Source organism: Vombatus ursinus, unplaced genomic scaffold, assembly GCF_900497805.2.
Source record: "Vombatus ursinus unplaced genomic scaffold, bare-nosed wombat genome assembly UNPS02015089.1, whole genome shotgun sequence".
Lineage (NCBI taxonomy): Eukaryota > Metazoa > Chordata > Mammalia > Diprotodontia > Vombatidae > Vombatus > Vombatus ursinus.
In genome coordinates, this window is record NW_020954867.1 from 1,574,658 (window position 1) to 1,596,539 (window position 21,882).

Consider the following 21,882-nt stretch of genomic DNA (forward strand, 5'->3'; position numbering starts at 1 on the left):
TAGACAGACAAGTAGGCAGAGAGAATACTGGGAGTGACAACATTTAAGGACAAAGGTAAGAGGAAGAAGAAGAAGAAGCAGCAAAGGATATAAAACATAGACCAGAGCTATACTGTTGAGTGCTTTCCCCCAGGAAAGTTAGGGGTGTGATAGTCGGGTAGAGCTCTCCCTTGAAGAGAGGACATGTCTTAAGTCATGACTTGAAACCATAAACAGATTCTTATGTACTGAGTCAAGATAGAATTTACAGGGTAACTATATCCAAGTCGTGGGCAGGAAGCAGGGGAAACAAAAAGTGGTCCTGGCAATAGTAAAAAACCGAGGAGATACTAGAGAACATAACATGAAAGGAAACAAAATGTGTTGATCAGATAATAGTGGTTTTTGTGAAACTTTCCCACAGTATTGTTTTATAGTGTTAGCAGGCTAATGATATTTGCTTCTACCTCAGTTGGCATTGCCATTGTGTAACAAATGTAGAGTGCCTTATGACAGATTCCAAGGGAGAAGTCATCTTTAAGTAGGAATGTGGTAGGAGAGATATGTTAACTCTTGGCTCCATGCAAGTTAGGCTAGTGTTTCTTTAAAAGGTACAGGAACCATCCTTGAGATTTTATTGGCTCAGTGGACTAAAGGTTAAGGTAGTTGACATTACTTCTTGGTGACTAGAGTGCAAAAAAGCCGCAAGGTATTCCAAATGCTCTCTGATTTTGATGGGCAGACCATTATGGGCAAGTCAGACAAGGGGCATTCATTCAGAATTAACTCAGATAGTCACCAATGAATATATTTATTGAATATTATTTTCCTTCTATGGCTAAGTAAATCTTTTAGTTATAGTGGAATGAATAATAATTCTGTCATTTTAACCCAACATGGAATAAAAACTAACAGGGGGATGCTCTGAAGCAGACCCATGGTAGAACAAGGTGTTTTGATATTATGATTATTAGTTTTCATTTGTACCAGGCTTATGATTTCATTGGATAAGGTGACTTCTCAATGTAAAAATCTGTCTACTTATACAGATTATCATTTGCCCTTTAATTTCCAGTCTTAGGGAGTTTCCTTGGGCACAGAGCAATTAAGTGATTTGCTTAGGTTTACCCAACCTATATGTGTCAGATTCAGGACTTGAAACCAGCTAAATCTTCTTAATTCTGATGCTTGCTTCCTACCCACTATTTGACAACATTTTTAAAATTCAGGTGGAGAAAGACCAAATATGATAACTAAGAAAAGGCTATTTATTGATTGGATTTGGATTTTAAGAGAAAGGGAATCTTTTGTGGCTTCTGCAACATGGGAACAAAAGGAAGAATGGAAATCAGATTGCAAGGGAGTGAATAGGTAGTGAGGAGGAGATAGTGAGTATTGATTATTCTTTTAAGAAGATTGCCAGTGAAGGAAAGTAAGGAGAAAGGATTTTAGTTTGAGGGATTATAGAGAAACTTTTTTTTTTAGTGAAATAGACAAAATGATCCTGGTCACATGCAAGTAATATTAACCCACAATATTTATTTTTAGAGCAGGTATTCTTAACCTTTATTGTGTCATGGACTACTTTGGCAGTGTGGTAAAGCCTATGGACCCTTTGTCAGATCAATGTTTTTTAAACATGTAAAATAAAATACATAGAATTAAAAAGGAAACCAATTATGAGTGTATGTATATATGTGTGTGTGTATGTGCATCTCTATGTGTATATAGAGATGACTATTTGTCAAAATAATTGATTCCCTTTGTAATCCTGTGTATTTTATATAACAAAACACTGGTCTTCTTCTTTCTAAGTCCCCACAAAATCTGTGAGATTTAATTAACACGAACCCTAGATAATGACCCCTTAAAACAAAACAAAAATAAAAACAACAACAAAAAAATCTTGACAAAAATCTCAATTTAATTTGTTGGGGAAAATGTAACTTTTTAGCTGTTGATCTTTAGCTAGCATAACTACTTCCATGGGGGTGTCTCAGTTATAAATCTAGTAAATGCATATATAACATTATATTTGCTGATTTTCATTTCCCCCTTGTTTCCTCATTTGAAAAATTTCCCCTAAAAGTCATATCTTTTTTTCTTATTGTTCATTGCAGGTTGTTATTTACCAGTGAATGTTATTCTTGCTTAAAATCTGAGGGGCTGCTTTATTATTATTTTTGTCTTGATCTCCAATATGAACAGAGAGATCCAACTGACTTTATGATGAGCTCTGAAGGGCACAGAGCAAGATGAAACATGCCCAGTGTTGCTGCGATCTGCCAACTGCAGACATGATTTGGTGTATCACTCTGTCTCTTCAAATAGCACGAAATTGTATAATATTTAGGCAATAAATTACATGCATTTCCCTCTGGCTCCTTAGGATCCTAATGATGTTTGCATGAGTTATTCCCTGTTCCTACAATGAAATTCATGATGGCTCACAAAATATTTTCTAATGAAACTTATTGTCACAAGCTTAGATGAGGAAACAACAGGGAAAATTGAACAGCAATTTTAACTTCTGATTAAATCATTTACTGCATTATTTAGAATACTTTCCATATTGACCTGAGAGAGTGCTATTATGGTATTTATGGCATTGAGGGGAAGAAGCATGTGCTTAAATTCAGGAAAACACCCTAATATATCATCCACAAGGAAAAAGAATTAATGGGAATTTCCTTTTGACACTAATTCTCCTGAGAGAATATTCTGATTACAAATAAGATAAATGCTTGTCTGGATATCCAAGAGAAAACGAACTATGTAGAACCTATAAAACTGTTCGCTATTCTCATAAATCTCCTGTGAAGTCATATTCTTTTCTTTCTTTCTTTCTTTTTTTTTTTTTTGGAGTACTACATAGTGCTAAGTGATGTGGGCAGAGGATACAGTGAATGTTAATGAGATGTTAACTGATTATGCCATTGAGGAAGGAAACAATAAGATTAGAAGAATTCCTAAGGAACTTGGGGTTCCCTATCTGGCTTCCTATGCTCCCCAGTCAGATTGGCTTTCTTCATTACTGGCACAAATCAATTCAATTAAATCAAACTTATGGCTATATGCAATAGATATTTATGTACTTAAAATGATAATGATATTACCTTTATTTCACTAATTTCAAACCTGTAGATTCAATACTCTCCTTACAACTACCTTTGAAATTGGTTGGAATTCTCCTTGAATACGACTGGTTGGGTTACTCCCATGTGTTTAACCAAATTGGCTCCTTGCTAATTCTCAGCATTCTGGATGAGATGTAAAAGGGTAGGAACTGATTCTAACAGTATTAGAAATTCAAATTGCTGGAGTATTTGAGAGTTTGAAGGTTAAAAGGACACAGCAGGACAATTAAATCTCGCAGTAAACAACTTAATACATTCTTTAACCTTTAAGAAATAACTGGTAAGACATTTCTTAAAAAAATTTTTTTGTTCATTTTTTGGGGATGGGGGAGTAACCAGACCTGTGTTTCTTTGGCATTATGTATTATTTTAAGAGTAATCACATGCATTTGGCTTTGCACTGAACACTATAAACAGCAAAGTAGGCTCAAGAGATATTTACAACATTCATTTAATTTAATCATTCAACAAATACATGTTAGAGATACATGTACAAGGCACTTTGCTAAGTGTTGGAGGAAGGGTGTAAAAGAACCAAACAATGGCCTTGCCCTCAAAGAATTTACATTCTGGTAGGAGAGATATGAGTATTTTTATATAATTACATATTATACAACGAGAAAAGCCCAAGATGCTATGAGAGTGCAGAGGAAGAAGAGACCACACTTGACTAGAAGGGTCAGAGAACAGCTTTTGAAGGAGGTTGAGGTTGAGATAGATTTTAAAGGATCTGCAGAGTTGAGCAGGATAGAAAGAACTACGCAATGCAGAAACTCCCTGTGTTAAATCAGATCTCTATCTACTTTACAATTTGTAATCTAAGAACATAACCTGGGGCACTGAGAGTTCAAGTGACTTCCCCAAAGTTACCCAGGCAATGAGTTCCAGGACTAGAATTTGAATTCTAATCTCATTGGCAACGAGGCTAGCCACTACAGGAGGCTAATGGCACAGTAGATAGAGCTTTGGGTTTGGAGTTAGGAAAACCTGAGTTTACATTTAGTCTCTGATACACTAGCTGTGTGACCTTGGGCAAGTCACTTAACTGCTGTCTTCCATAGTTTCTTCAACTGTAAAATGGAGATAGTAATAAAACCTACCTTCCCAGGCTGTTGTAAGGATCAAATGAGATAATACTTGCAATGTACGCAGAACAGTAATTTGGACATATTAGGTGCTTAATAAGTGCTTGCCCCTCCCCTAACCTTAGTATCCAATATGCCATGATGCTATTTGTCAATTAACATACATATAATACATATTTATACATATACATAATTTAGAAACTTTACCATATACATGTCCATGTGTGTGTAGATATATAAACACATACATACACACAAATACACACATACACACACACATATATAATCATGTATCAATGTAAATAATTCAAAATTTATTTGTATTTCTTTACGTACTCTTTAGTCCTCAGGAAGATGGAAAGGTAGTTTTATTATTATTATTATTATTATTCAGATTATCCTGGCACCTGGCAGATGCTTAATAAATGTCAATTGACTGATTATAAAATTATCAATCATGACGGAAAAAGTTATAGTACTATTTCTAAAAGAAGAGGATGTTTTTGTGAATATTCATTAGTTTGGGACTAGTACTTAACGGAGCTTTACACTACTGAGGACACTGAAACACGTACACACAGTTTTGGGTCAGATTTCCATTGCTGGAATAGGCCTAATTATGCTCTATACGTTGGGAAACCATGACTCTCCAAAGAGATGTCCTTGCGTTATAGAATTACTACTATATCTAGAACCACTTTCTTATTATCTTTGAGTTATCTTAACTATTTTTCTGCAGAAGTTAAAATAAACAGAATATAATGCAATCTTTGCAGATACAAAGCACTAAATTAACTTAAAGGACTAAGGAACTTTATTAGCCATGTAAGAATGCCTTATGCATTTTTTTCAGTGTCCGTAGACAAAAAAATGAAATAAGATAGTCTTGATTGCAAAGGGCAATCTAGTAGTAAGGACATAACTGTGAGACTTGAAATGTGAATAATTTCTTCATATGCGCATTATATAAATACTTATGAAAGTTGTTATATGGTTGGTTTAGCTGGTGAATATAGTTTAAAAAAGATTAATGTTATGGTTTGGTGGTCATGTAGACAAGAACTCAGGTAGCCTATTCTTGCACAAGAGAAGGAAATTATAGGATTGATTTGATGGATTGTAGAAAACCATCTCAAATATTTCAGACTCTAAATCTCATTGAATTATTTATGTTTTATTATCAACTGCTGTTGATCACGTTAAATGTGATCACTGTTAAATAGAAACTGTGTCCCTTTGAATTCTCTTTTCCAATTAAGACCTAGTAAAGAAAAGTTTAAGTGATTTATAAATCTAATATGAGCCAATAATCCAAAGGCTTCCAGAAGAAAATTTCACACAAATAACTGAAAGGATGAATAAATGAATGGACCATCTTAAGCACCTATTATGTTCTATATGTATAATAATCACTGGGGACACAAAGACCAAAGTTTCAAATGGGGAGACATAAAACTTATGCCAAAGAGGGAAGAGTTTTATTTGTTTAGTTTTTGTTGTTGTTTGGGAGTCACAGGAATGATAAGGGGAACCATAATAAAATTATTAGAGATTCAATTTTGTGGCCTTTCCAGCAAGGACAATATTCATATGATTACTGTTCCCAGAGTAAGAAAAAGAAAATAGATGTGAAGGTCAAAGGTCTGCAAGGAGTATAAGTAGTATGTTAGTGCAGATCATAAGATGCTCCAAGATATCCATTGTGGATTGATATGAAACACAATATGGGTCCAGGTAGATATAATCTGTTAGATTGGGCCAATGGTGTAATTCCAAACTGAGTGAATTTACTCAACCAGTGAGGAAAGTCCATTCTTCAGTTTGGATGTTCCAGGTGTACTTAGTGACAGGAGGGCAGCAGAGGGGAACAGTAAAGGGGAGAATTTACCTATAAGACAGATGTCAATTTTTCCCAAGAGGTAGCTAGGTGACTTAGTGGATAGAGAGTAGGATCTGGAGTCAGGAGGAAGAGCTCAAATCTGGCCTTAGATAGATATCAGCTATATGACCCCAGGCAAGTCAATTATCCAATGTCTGCCTCAGTTTTTTCAATTGTAAAATGGAGATAACAATAACTACCTCCCAAAGCTGTTGCGAGAATCTAATGAGATACTTTTTGTGCACAGCTTAGCATAGCACCTGGAACATTTATTAAGTAGGTACTTAATGAATACTTGTTTCCACTTCTTCCTCTCTTCCTTTTTTTTTTTTGGATTCCTTTATTCCTTCCTTCCTTCCAAGATAACAAGTGTGGATGAATGTGAAACATGCTTTGGAGCTAGCAAGATTGTAAAACCAAATACCAAATAAAATTTATTAAATGTCTTTTATTATAATTGTTATTAATAGTATTAGCATTTTAGAATTAGCATTTATTATCACCACAAGGACCAGAAGTTAATAATACCTCAAAGAACTGGGCAAATTTATTTTCCAATGGGCCATTAGATTTACTTAGCCATAACAGACTAAGTAGCAGGATTCAACAATCAAAAAATAAGTAATCAATGCAGCTGTACACAGAGAGATAATTCTGTATTAAGTCCTACATTAGTAACCAGTTATTTCTTTTCCATTAGAATATGATCAATTTCTTTGTCATGATGCTATGTAGTGCTTGCCTATCCAGGGACTTAAATCTCTCCTCTTGAATGAAATATTAAGGATAAATAAATGTAAAGCTTCTACATAGACTGCAAGACTTTGCTTTCTCATTTCTTACTTCTTAATTATATTTCCAACATAGTTTTATTGTCTTCATGACTACCTTTGTATTGATATCATTGAATATTCAAGTGCCTGATAATCTGATTTTGTGAATCCTCTTTAGTTTTTTTGCAAAAGTCTTCTACTTCCTTATACACTACAGTGGACATTGGTGCAAAGAACACCAACCTAGGTGGTCTGTCTATTTGCAAATATTTAAACATATACATGGTTGCTCTAGATAACCAAATGTTTCATGAAATAATATGACTTCTTGAAATTGGATGCTTGATAAAGTGAAATCTACCAATACCTTTATTTGCTTCTCTCAGAAGACCCATCCTTCTAAGCAAGTCATCCTTCTATCTAATTATAATATCTTTTTTTCTTTCCATAATAATATGCAGTAAGAAGTTCATAATTGATATGATTCAGTTTTTTTTTTGTCCTGTAGCATGTCCATTTAGGCAAGAGTTTCATATTTGGAACATCAATCATTTAGTTAATGTTTATAGATATTTTACCACCATGACTACAGGAAGGGAAGGGGGCCGCAAAGACCATTTGCTATTTTTCTGTGTTTCATAGATTGCCTTGGCCAACAAAATTGTCACCAAATCACCAACTGGCTGATTTTGAGTCTTCTTATATTTAGATAGAAGTCCCCTTGGAAAACGATTAGTTTATTACTGAAGCCATACTCAAAGCTTTTTCAGAATGATAAAAACTTCCAGAGCATATATCATAAGATTGAGAAGCCAGCATCACCTCTACAATGAGGGAATAGAGGGATTTGTAGAGGAATAAATGTTTATTGAATTGAATTGAAACTGTCTTAAGAAAAAGGCACTTTGAAATGAAAAGCCATCTTTCTCCTAAGAATCTAATCTTATTCATTACCTATTGATACCTCTACAAGTTTTTCATGTATTAATTTTTTCTTATTTTATTTTTATTTGGTATTTGATGTCCTCAGCTACATTTAAAAACAATTTTTAATATTTATTTTTAAAACTTTAAGTTGCAAATTCTCTTCCTTCCTCCCTACCCACTCTCCATCTTGAAGTGAGAAGACAATCAAGTCAATATAGGTTGTTCATGTGTGGTCATGCAAAACATTTCCATAATGGTCATGCTGCAAAAGAAAACATACACCAAAACCAAACCAAACCAAATCAAACAAACAGAAAAAAAAAGAAAGAAAAATAAAGCAAAAAAAAAAGCATGCTTCAATCTGCTCTTTCTGTGGGGATGGATGGGTGGCAATTTTCATCATAAGTCTTTCAGAGTTGCCTTGGATCATTGTATTGCTGAGAATAGCTAAGACGTTCATAGCAAGTCAGCAATATTGCTGTTACTTTGTACACGGTATATTTCACTTTTCATGAGCTCAAGCAAGTCTCTCCAGGTTTGTCCAAGAGCATCCTGCTCATCATTGTTGATAGCAGAATTGTATTCCGTCACAATCACATACCGCAACTTGTTCAGCCATTCCCCGGTTGATGGACATACCCTCAGTTTCCAATTATTTGCCTCCAGAAAAGAGCTGCTATAAATATTTTTGCACATATGTGTCCTTTTCCTTTTTTTAATCTCTTTTTGGGATACAGACCTAGTAGGGGTATTGTCAGGTCATAGGATGTGCATGCTTTTATAGCCTTTTGGGCATAGTTCCAAAATGTTCTACAGAATGGTTAAATCAGTTCACAACTCCACCAACAATGCATTAATGCTCCATTTTCCCCACATGCCCTCCAACATTCCTCATTTTTGTTTTCTGTCATATTAGCCAATCTGATATGTTATGAGGTAGTAACTTCAGAATTGTTTTAATTTGCATTTCCCCAATCAATAGAGAATTATAGCATTTTTTCATATGGCCATAGATAGTTTTGATTACTTCACCTGAAATCTGGTCATATCTTTTGATGATTTATCAGTTGGGGAATGGCTCTTATTTTTATAAATTTGACTCAGTTTTCTATATGTTTATCAGAGAAATAATTCTTTTTTTTTCAGTTATTATTGCTAACTGCATTTCCCTCCATCCTATTTCCCCCTCATTTCTTGTTAATTAATATCACCTAATATTGTGCATGTGTGTTTGTACGTGACATAAGGGAGCATGGATGAGATGTTATGTTCAAATATAAGTAGCATTTCTTTTGTATGGGTCCAATAATTTATCAAGTAGAATTAGCAATCTTTTGCATGGCAGCAGAAAGTTACTAATTCTTTTATTTATTTATTTATTTACTTATTTATTTATTCATTTATCTGTCTATCTATCTATTTATTTATTTATGCATCTATTTATTTATTTATTGTTTGTGAGGCAGTCAGAGTAAAGTGACTTTCCCAGGGTCACGCTGCTAGTGAGTATCATGTGTCTGAGGCTGGATTTGAACTCAGGTGCTGCTGACTCCAGGACTGGTGCTCTATCTACTGCAACACCTAACTGCCTCTGATAATAATTCTTAAATGAACATTAGTGGTTCAAGGAGCCAAAAAATGATGACCATAGCTTAGTAGCGTTACAAATTTTAAAGCCATATCAGAACAAGAACAACAATGATGTTATCTCTGGAGAGAAGAACAGTAAGATGTTTAACATGCTCAGCAGATTACTGGAATAGTTATCGATTTCTTTTGTAAGAAATAAAGATGAATAGCTCTGGTGTGCTAGTGCTCCACCTTACCCTGGGACTGCCACACAGCATTGTTACCTGAATCTGAGTAAGGGAAGAGCAACAGAGTCTGGCCTCAGTGCTAATAAAGAGACCCCTGTAATCTCCTTCTGACTAGTTGTTTGATCCCCTTACCATCTCTGGGCTGAGAGCTCCAGAAGCACTTGCTGCCACTGCTGATTCAGTCACTCCCAAGGCCTGCTTCTGGTTTCCTGGGGCCTGGGGCTATGCTGGTGTGGCCTGTGCTAGCCTGTGCTCCCCTCTCACCCAAATGAAACAGACCTTTCCTCCTGACCTTCTAAGCTGTCTGGTGTCTGTGGACTGGGGCTGTACTAGCATGGCCTAGGCTGGAGTGGGCTCCTTCCTCACCCTGGTGCAATAGAACTTTCCTGCTGACCTCATAAGTTGTCTTGGGTTGGAAAATTGTTTCACTCTGTCTTTTTGTGGATTCTGTTGCTCTAGAATTTGTTTAGCATCATTATTTAAAGGTGTTTGGAGTGTTTAGGGGAGACCTCAGGAGAGTCCCTACCTTTACTCAGCCATCTTGGCTCCACCTCCTCTCATATATTAATGAATTCTGACTCTATACATAAAATATGATGATATCATCAGTTTTTATTCACACTAATGAAGAACATAGGTTATAGCCAACAGAGATAAATGATTAACTCAGAGGTCTAGTTAGCATTATTGGCATATCAATCAGTCTAAGATTCTAATCCCTTAAAATCTAGCAGGGTATTTTCCCCTGGAAGTGGCACTAATTGACTTACGGAGCTTTCGTTGCTTAGTTTCTTTTATTTTGAGTAGCAAACTTTTCTTAATGTTATCTTCTACTACAAAAGGATCAAGGCATGAGAAATACAGTGATATCTTCTGAAAAATCAAATTTCTTTCATGCTATAAGCACGTCTAGTAGTCATAGCTGAAAACCTCAAGTTATTGAATATGATGGAAATCTAACTTGGTATTTTTTATTTGGTTTTGTGTAAAATTACGATCTATGTTATAGATTGTGGGAGGTAGTAGTGAAGAGCGGTGTGTGTGTGTGTGTGTGTGTGTGTGTGTGTGTGTGTGTGTTTCTCCAAGGAAAGGAAATGGGGAAAAATAAACTGTCAAATTTAGATTGGTAAGTGACTATGTTTTCAGTTTTGCTTTATTTTTTAGTAAGAAAATTGATGATATAATGGAACATAAAACTTAAATAGAAAATTCTGTAATATACTTTCTTTGAGCAAGTAATCAGTGTGTGTAGCATCATCCTGAAAAGACAGAAAGATTATTTAATAACCTCCAGGGTCCCCTATCTGATAGCTAAAATGAAACATGAATTACGTACTTCATAGTCAGACAGATGGCAGGGTACACATTTGCTACTCACTACTATAATGGACTAAAATTACACATACAATAGCAACCCAAAGAAGAAAATGTAGGACTGTCACCTGCCACTCTAATTCTGGGTGGAAAAAAAACAAAACAAAACAAAACAGGAGAGACATCATGATGAGCAGCTACCAATGACCACCCCCTGCACACATACCAAGAAAAGGGTATTTGAACAAAATGATGATTCACAAAACTACAATACAACTCCTCTATTTGCAATTCCTGTGATGAGCAGGTATTAAAAAATATAGCAAGGAAAAGCTAAAACTGCAGAAACAGTTTGGCCATTCAACCATTTTATGGCAATTTTCCACATTTTAAAGAGCCCCTTCTCCTTTGCAGAATCTAAGTAGGGCAGTCACTTTGTAGCTGGAGTAATAGGTAGCAAGACATACTTTTTTCCCCTCCAAATGTGATTATAAGTTGCTTTCTGGGGCAAAGGAGAGCTAATCTTTCTAGCTCTCTCCTTTGATTGTTTAGGCTCATTTTCTCTTTTAAAATAGGAGATGAAAACCAACTCATATTTGATAGTGCTCTTTGCTAGTTACAGATAGAAGGAGGAAAGTTAAGTTAGGTTACACTAAGTTTCTCGTAGACCAGCAGAAAATCTTCACGGTGGCATTGGGCCAGAAAGCTTGAAGCTAGATTACAGTGCAGAAATGAGGTGGCTCCTTATCCAAGGATTTAAAAGAATGAATCTGAGAGCCAACATCGCAAGCAATGCCAGGCTCTGAAAATATTAACTCTAGCCAGAAAACAGAAGCAGCTCATGTACATATGTATGTCTTGTGGGGGAAAAAAAAGTCATTAGTCTTTTCAGGAGGCTGTAAAGGATCTTTTCATGTGATAGCATATATTTACTTCTATTAACTCCACATAAAAGCAATCAAAGGAACTTTTCCCCTCCTTATAAATATGCTATGGAAAGAGAATAAAATTGGATTAGAGAAGAGAGGAAACAATTTATGTTTTGTTGATGTCTCTCCTCCCCTGAGAGTCAATGCTTTTAAATAATTACATCTTATTTTATCCTGTGAGATTTTATTTCATGACCAGTGATTTTTCCATAACACACGATATATCCATACCTTTTGGGACATGAACATTTGCTTTGAGGCTTATATGTTGGTAGATTACTAAAGAGTCCACAAGGGAAAAGGAAAAAAATAAAGAAATGAAAAATACTTTTTATGAAAATATACATTCAAAATGATGCAAGGATTAAAAAAAAACGCTGGTGTAAATTTTTACTTACTTCACTTAATTTCCAGCTGGGCAGTAAAATTTCACTTGTTTCTGTATCAATTTGAATTAATTTCTTTCTTGATAAAAATAAGTGAGATCTCAAAAAAAAAAGAGAGAGACAGCTTCATCTTTTATTCTAGAGTATTCTGCATGATTTGACTCAAAATAACACATTTTTAAAATGAATAAAAGTTTGCTGCCTCTCTCTCCCTAACTAGTTATTTTAAATGTCTTTAGAATGTGAGATTCACTGACAGAACATGAATGGTAAACATTTAACTTTGGGAACTTTTTTTACCTTCTGTCTGTTCCTTGTGTGTATTAAGTACATTAATTAAAAAAAAGAAATAACTTGCAAAGATAACCAATAGTCTCAAAACTTATTTCTTTGTGGTTTTATCCTTAACAATTAGCACTTTTGCATGATCTTCTACTTGTATGTGACCTTTTAGACACTGCTTTACATATGTAAGCAATGAGAATAATAGACTTGGAAAAATAAGAATAGCTCATGAAATTGATTATTGAGTGATTTTCAAAATGCAAAATGTAATGAGTTAATAGTATCAAAGTTACTTTTCTTCCAGTTTCACCTTAATGTAAATACAGATTATATATAAATAGTTCTTGCTTTACATAAATTCATATTATGTAAATTTGACTTTACATAAAGAATCTGAAAAAAATCCATTCATATCCCTTTTAAAAAAAAAATCGATGTTCTCTCTCCACTCCTGTCCCTCTGCTCTATGCTCTTGAACCTCTCACCTAATCCACCAAAAAAAACCCAAAAAAGCAAAAAAAACCTCCAAGTGAAAGTAGAAGTATGGATGCATTGAGAGACTGGTCACTGTTGTGAGATCAAGGGCTTGTCTTGAGACCTCCATCAACAAGAGAGGAGACTTTTGCCTTACTCTGTCCATGGACCCCAGCCTGGCCTCCAGGTGTTGCTGTCCTTTCTTTGTCTGTGTTTGTGCTTGGCCCCTCCCCATCCCCCCCCGATGTTCTTCTTCTCAGTTCTGGCCAGACCTCAACCTGGGTAGCACCACTTTGTGTATTCCTCCTCCTTGTGCTCTTGTTTCTCTGTTCTTGGCCCCCGCGTGCCTTGAACTTGTGGCCTCTTCTCTCTCCTTCCCTACCTTTCTTCCTCACCTCTAGAGAAATTTGCAGTATGAAAAAAATTACTTTACAAAATTGCTTTATATAGAGAGGTCTGCAGAAGGTTACTCTTGCATAAAGAGATAACTGTTTCTATGCATCAAAAAGGTTTATTCCAATGAATGAGGGAAGAGTTGCATAGTAGCTCCAAAATCATCATGGTATTTTGGAAAGATCACTGACTAGAGTCAAAGAATTTTGGTGCATGTCCTGCATCTGACACATACTTGTTCTGTTACTGTGGACAAAAAACATACCCTCTCAAGGCCCCACATAACTCTAGAGCATAAGTTATGGTCAGTTCTGGACAACATTATGAACAACAAAATACCAAGATATAACCACCTCATTGAGAGTCTCCCTGAATGTACAGAACAGAACATGGCGCACTAGTTTATTGGATAATAGTTCTTATTAAGCTAGAAGGGACCTCAGAGAACATCTAACCTAACCACTTCATTTTGGATATAAGGAAATAAAGACATGGATGGGTAAGGTAACTGATTTTTTTCTTCCAAGGTCATATAGGTAGTAAACATCGAAGGTGGGATTTGAACCCAGGTCCTCTGACTCTTCAGTCAGTATTTTTGTATGGTATCATGATGCCTCCATTGCCCTTGTTCTCATTGTTCCTCTCATCTAAAATGTCACCTAAAATTATTTTAGTCTTTTTTTAGGACTAAATAAATGCCAATATTTCCATGAACTCTTCCTTTGTTTTCTAAAGTATTGCAGCCCATGGCTATGATCTATACTCATTGCATCCATATGTTTAATACATTTTTGTGACATCCTAATTTCAAGAAAAGCAGCATTACAAAATGAATATCCTATGGCATGTGCCATGTATGCCATTTGGGAAGAGTCTGGAAAATATGGTCTGATTAATGTCATACAATTCAGCAGTTGATATTTTGTATTATACATCGTTATTTCTATTTCATCAGCAGGAATATGTGTTCCTGAACTAGATTATAAATTTCTGGAAAGAAGAGATTACATCTTATATTACTTCTTTTTCCTTGCACAGCAGGCTTAGGAAGGTCCTGAGTATATGCACTACACGTCATGTGAAATATGTATGTTAAAGCCAGAGAGTTTGGATTCTAACAATGGGTTAGAACTATTAGCAAAGTAATTAATTATTATAATTTTCAGTTAAATCATCAATTGTAATAATTTGTTTGTTTGAACTGAAATATCTTTACTTAATTCTAGTCTTCAAAACATGCCATTAAGGGTGCACTTTAGTTCTGTTATTATGTGTGAATTTCAGCCTTACTCTTCCCAGCAGGGACACCAGTTTCACTTAATATTTGCAGACAGTGACAGTGATAATCAAAGCATGGAATCTTATTTAAGCAACAAAGCATTACCTTTCACAATAGAACTACAAAGAGGTTCCTAATTAATTGTTTGCTATGAACATTAGTCTTGGTTTGATTTGAATATAATGTGCACCTGTTCTACCTTGATACGCATTCCTAAATTTTATATGAAGATAAGATAAGGAGAAAGTAATGAGAGTGGCAACTGGATTTAGAACTTATCTAGTCTAGGGCTTTTTCACCTTTTTTTATGTCATAGATATTTTTTGGCAGTCTGGTAAAGCCTATGAACTCCTCAGAATATTATTTTTGATTAGTTGAAGAATATGCTGTTCAGTTAGAAGATACATATTTTTAAAAAGATGTATTTTTTTTTCCCCATCAAAGTTTCAGGACCCCATTTAATCTGTCCACGGACCACTTTGGGGTCTTGGGTTAAGAACTCATGGTCTAGAAGATGGAAATAAACTTGAGAGCAGTTAAAAATCTTTACCGATTCATTCAGGATTGTTCACTGAAAGCATTGTCCTCCAGAATCCTCTAAAAGATAAACTTCTAAGGCAGAGAGGAAAACAGTGTGTGAGAATAATCTCTCATTTTCCAAATCTTCTTAAACCACTTTGTATGGGTGTGTATATGGGTATGTATATTTCCCTTTATCAAATTTTAATTCATTTCATACTTTTTTTTTGTGTATGTGTGGAATCTCCTATACTAATTTGTAAGCTCCAGAAATGGCCATTTTTCATCTGTCTCCCCAGAACTGAGTGTTATGCCTGCCACATAATAAGCATTTATTTATTTATTTATTTATTTTTTATTCTTTGTTTTTTGTTTTTGTTTTTGTTTTTTTTTGGTGAGGTAATTGGGGTTAAGTGACTTGACCAAGGTCACACAGCTAGTACGTGTCAAGTGTTTGGTCTGAGGTCAGATTTGAACTCAGGTCCTCCTGACTTCAGGGCCAGTGCTCTATCCACTGTGACATCTAGCTGCCCCACACATAATAAGTATTTAGCAAATGTTTGTTCAATTGAATTGAACAAAATTAAATTATGTCATCATAGTGTATTGGACACTGGGCTCACAATAGTTTTGCTTACACAATATTAAGAGAGCTAGCTAATTTAGATTGCTGAAACATATGAACAATTTGGGGAAGAAAAATTTCAGCAAATAATCAAAAAAAGTTTTTGCCCCAACTAACTTGGTGGTAAATCATTTAGAGGGAATCAAAACTACCAAATAAGTGAATGAATGAATGGAGAGAGAAATGAATGAATGAGATCAAAGAAAGAGAGAAATGCCTTTTATGTACAAAATATTTATAGCAACTTTTTTTTTTTGTCTTGGCAAAAAAAAAAAGCTGGAAACTAAAAGGATGTCTATCAATTGAGAAATGGCTGAATAAGTTGTGGCTTATGACTGTGATGGATTATTATTTTACTGTAAGAAGTGAAGAAATGGATGATTTGAAAAAGATTAGGAAGACTTTTATGAATTGATGCAGAATGTAGTGAACAGAAATAGAACAATTTAATCTATAGCATCAATATTACAGAAATGAACAATTTTGAGGACTTCAAAGGAAGAATGAAATGAGGAGGATTAAGGGAACAATTTACATGATAACATTTCCATATCAAATAACTTTGAAAGATCTAAGGTTTTTGATGAATACAAATAACTCTTCATAATCCCAGAGGACTAATGATGAGATATACAGCCATTGAGAATATTTCATTTTTTTGACTGTGTATTTGTTGGATTTTTTTTCCTTTTCTTGTAATGGAGTAGAGAGTAAGAGGGAAAGCAACGAGATTTCTGCTTGTTTTTTCAATAGAAAGTTAAATAGGTGCTACAGATGTGAAATGTGGCATAAACTTTCAGATGGGATTATTGTATTATTTAACAATATTGGGGAGAGGTTAACTGGTAATGATTTTGGAGGGAATATGTCATATGGGGACTTGAGAGTGACAGGAGTAGAAAAGAAGATACTTCCAGTCCTTTTAGAATATTCTTAGAGCTCTCAGTGAAGCAATACCTTGGCTTTAAGTAAACCACCAGGTAGAGAAGGGGATTGGAATATTGAATCAGGATATATACATACATAGACACAGACACACATATACATATGTATATGTAAGCACAATTATACTTATCTGTGTACATGTTTTCTCTCCTTAAGAAATGTAAGCTCCTTGAAGTCAAAGATTATTTAATGTTTCTTTTTGTATCCCCAGTGCTTAGTATAGTAGCTGGCATACATTTAATGCTAAATAAATTCTTTCTTATTTATTTGTTGATTGAATGACTTTGCAATTAAATTATTTAATTAATTACAATTAATTTAATATTAAATTAATTAAGCTTCTATGAGGCTTAGTCTAGGAACCTTGAAATCCCAGCCCTAATACAGTCTATGCCTATACGTAAAGGGCTATGTGTGTATACTGTAAGGTGGGAGGAAAGAGGAGCAAACAGGTTTTAATCTCTAGTTTGGTCTTAACGATAAGAATACTCTACCTATCTGTTACTGGAATGGGTTTTTTGTTTCTTTTGTTTTGTTTTCTTGAGACATATTCCTTTAATGCCTCATGTGAGTTGCCTTTGTAAGTTTCTAGCTTTACAAGCTCATGTGTTACACAACTGCTTCAATGAATTCAGTTGTTGAGAACTAAAATAATCAAATAAAAATAGTATTATTATTAATAATAACAATAACTTAGATCAGCATACTACTGTAAAGCCTTTTGACAAACATTATCTTCGTTAATCATCATGACAAGCCCTTGAGGTCCCACAAGTGTCATTATTTACTTTTTCCTTGTTAAATATTCTTGACGATCCACTATTTTATTTTGATATTCCATGATCATGAATGGTAGAAAATAAATCTGCCTCAAAATAGTTGTTTTATTAAATCCTATAGAGAGAGACTGCTCTTGAGTTATATAGTTATGTTGTGGGACTTTACAAAAATTTTATTGTCTTTTCCTAGAGGAAAATATTTTCTTGAGTTATAATCTCAATAGAATATGAATAGCTACGTTTTTTTTTATTATTTCACTGATACTGTTCATAAAAATGTGAATTCCACATTAAATAACATGACAAAAGAACTTGCCTTGGGAGAAAAGTAGTCAGTCAACAGTTGGTTTTAAGAGACCTATGGTAGGTGCTTGATGAATGTAACTTGAACTGAATTGAATTTCATGATTTCCATTTTTAATTTCTTATCCAACTACAGACAGTTTTCACTTTAGTAAGTGGACTGTTCTGCAGACCTCTAAGTAAAGTGATTTTTATGTAATGCAAATTTGCATATGGATGAGGGGAATGAAGGAAGGGAGACAGAAAGGGGGAACTGAGGCCTGCCCCAGGGTTCAAGGACATGTGGAGGCCAGGGACAGAGAAGTGAGAGCAGCAGGAGGAATACTCAGGGGCAGAACCAGCCATTCAGAGGCCTGGATGAAACTGAAAGAAAGAGAATGTAGGGGCTGGACAGGGACATGTACTGGAGAGAACAAGTGGTGGCAAGGGCCAGCCAAGTGGTCTACAAAGACAGACATGTTGGGGCTATATACAACTGGGTTGGACACGCAGGTGGGCAGAGTTAGGCAAAGCTCTTCTCTCTTGGTGCTTGAGATTTCAAGTCAAGCCCCAGACAACTTGGCATCTCTTCTTCTGCTTTGACTAGGCTTTCTGGGGGCCCATGATGGGGTGGGGTGGGGTGGGGCTGCGGAGGCCACAAGCAACAAGCTGAGGGACAGAAGGGGAGAGAGTGAGCACAGTATTGTACATAGGTGTTCTTTTGGAATGTGGATTTCTTTCAGAATTATTTACTTGAAGTCAAAGTTGTATAATGTGAATTTACATAAATCAAGAACTGTCCTTAGAAAGAACTGATTTTATTGCTAAAGGCACAACGATGTTCATTTATTTGCAAAGCTTGATTTGAATAATCTTTCTTACTATGTTACTTAATAAATCATGTACAAATAACAAGTACTTAATGACTTCACCCCTCATATCTCCTGGAGTATCATTGAATAAGCAACAATTAAGGAGAATTTAATGCTTTTTATAGTACCTTCATGCCTCCTTAGAAATGATAAAGTATATTTCAGTTAGATTTACTCAGTAGATGCTATAACAACCATCAGGATGTAAATATTAACAATGTGCTAAGTTTACTTAGGAAGAGAGAACAGCTTAAATGATAATTTGGGAATATATGAAAATATTTATATTGAGATCCATGCTTTCTTTGGATATTATTAATCTGAATCAGCCATCTGTTAAAAGGAAAAAAAAAGCAAAAGCAAGGTGATGAACATACAGCAATTTTAGTTCCTTGCTGTTAGAGCATAATTCTTAGACATTCTTTAATAATAATAGCTCCTATTTATTTAATACTTTAAGGTTCACAGAAGATTTTCTATATGTATATATGCTTCCATAATATTATTTATTTCTCAAAACATTGCTTTAAAATAAAGTACTTTACTCCAGATATTTTTGCATCTATTTTACAGGGGAGGAAATTGTGGTTCAGAAAAAATAAGTGACTTGCCCATGATCACAGAGATAGTAAGTGTTGGAGAAAGGATTTGTATCCAGATCTCTCCTGATCCCAACTTAGGTCTCACTTGATTCCAAGTCTAGTACTCTATTGAAATGAGTAGCTTCCTCATAAACATGGAATTGGCTTACACACACACACACACACACAGACACACATATGTGTCTGTGTGTGTGTGTGTGTATATATATATATCCCCATTCTCTAGACTCTTAATCTTTGTGCATGAACCCACCTAGTATTGAAGGAGCATGCATGTGACATACTTAGTTTCTTTATTCTGTACTCAGATATACAAACACAATAGTGGATTTCTAATCTCATCCATTCAGGAGTTCCTTTCCAAGATTCAGATCATAACTCACCCATGTTTACCTATCCTGGGTGAATCACTTATTTCTTCCAAAAAATTCTCCATAAGGATTGGAGGTGGAGTCAATCTAACATGCTGGGGGCTTTCTCCCTTTTCTCCTGATGTCATGAGAATACCAATGGAATTCTCTGGCTGCGCACCTGCCATTCTTCATTCTTGCCATATAAGCAATCCATCTTCTTAATGCCATATAACAAATCCTTATTCTAGAAACTTAAAAAAATTACTGTTGGATAAGACAGAAAGTAACAATTTCAATTTTTCAGGTCTTTATTAAGTACCTACCATGCATGGAGCACTATGCTTGGCAATGTAGGACATGTCAAAAATTTTAAAAGTCATGTTTCCTGCCCTTATGGGGCTTATATTCTTAAATTTAACTAATCCTTTTCCCTTCCTTCTTTTCTTTCCCTTTATTTCATTTGAAACTAATGATACATAACTACCTCTGGCAAGGGCAGGCTGGTCACAAAACCCTCTAGAAGTTCTTTCTTGTTTGAGAAGAGAAGAAACTAAGAGATCATCCCTCAAAGGAGAGTGGGGTAGAGGTTTTCATGCATAGCTAGAGTAGGAATTAGGAAAGAAGACAACAAAAATGAGAAGTGGTAGTCATCCCACAACTGTGGTGTGAAAGATAAGTAGCTTGTGCCTGCCACATCGGTAGTTCCCTTCCATAAGACCATGAGAGATGACCTCAATCTGAATGGACAAGGTTGGAGGTACAAGGGATTGCTTCTGTTTTATTTCAAAACACTTTCCCAAAAGCAGGAGGAGCTTAGAGAGAAACAAGCCCAGGGAAGGAGAAAAATGGACTGGCCCTACTCTCAGATCCTAATCCCCTGTACCTAAAAACTTATTCTCATTGTTCTTCCCCTTCTCTCAAGAATTGTTTCATGTCATAGCAGCTCTTTTTGTGGTGGCAAAAAATTGGAAATTGAGAGGATGCCCATCAATTGGGGAATGGCTGAACAAGTGCAGTACATGAATGTAATGGAATACTATTATGCTATAAGAAATGATGAACAGGCTGACTTCAGAAAAACCTGGAAAGACTTGTATGGTCTGATGCTGAATGAAGTGAGCAGAACCAGTGTGATGACTAATATTGATAAACTTAACCTTCCCAGAAATACAAGGATCTCCAAAGGCTTCGTGATGGAAAATGCTATCCACATCCAAAGAAAGAACTATGGAAGTTGAATTACTATTTTTTTTCTTTTCTGTTGAGTTTTGTTTCCTCTTTCTGGTGGTTCCTCCTCTTGGTTCTAATTTTTACTTACAACACCAATAATATGAAAATATGTTTAATAGGAATGTATATGTATAGCCTATATCAGATTGTCCACTGTCTTGGGGAGGGTGGTGGGGAGGAAGGGGGAGAAAAATTTTAAACTCAAAAGCATATGGAAGTGATTGTTGATAAATCAAAATAAATTTATAAAAATAAAAAAAGAATTGTTTCATTTTGCTGACTTAATATTAAGATCATAACAAAACCAAGGCCCCTAAAGTAGTAAGGAAATTTTCCTCAACAATACTATGGATTTCCTTATACTAGAGTAACTATCTTTCATCCATAGAAATAGTGTGTTGTTCAGTCATGTCTGACTCTTTGCGAATCCATTTGGGGTTTTCTTGGCAAAGTAGTAGAGTGATTTTTTATTCCTTTATCCAGCACAGTATTAAGTAACTTGCCCAGGTCCATACAGTTACTAAATGTCTGGGGTCAGATTTGAATTCAGGTCTTTCTGACTCTAGGCTCAGTACTCTCTCATCTGTACCAGTTAGTTGTATTTGGGTCTAATGTGAAAGAACATTTTATTTTGTCATTAGAAGAATCTAATGAACAATCGTTTTCATTCATTATTAAAATGTCAATATCTTGAGTTTACATTCATGTCTTTATAAAAATTGTAAGCTAATTGCATTCAAGAAAATGTGTATGAGTTCCTGAAACAACACAACAAAAACCTTCTTCTCAAATAGAACAATATAGTTGTGCTTTCCTGCTCCTTTTCTCTTCCCCTTACTTAGTCATTAATCACATGTTCTTTCTTTTTAAAACCTCTATTCAAGAACTACCCTCCTGCCATTTTGACACTGAATTAATAATAATTCCTCTTTGATTCTTGCAAGCCAGCCACTTCTGAATCCATTGGATCACATTATAATACAATCCATAACTATCCATCTTTTCCACAAGAACAGCA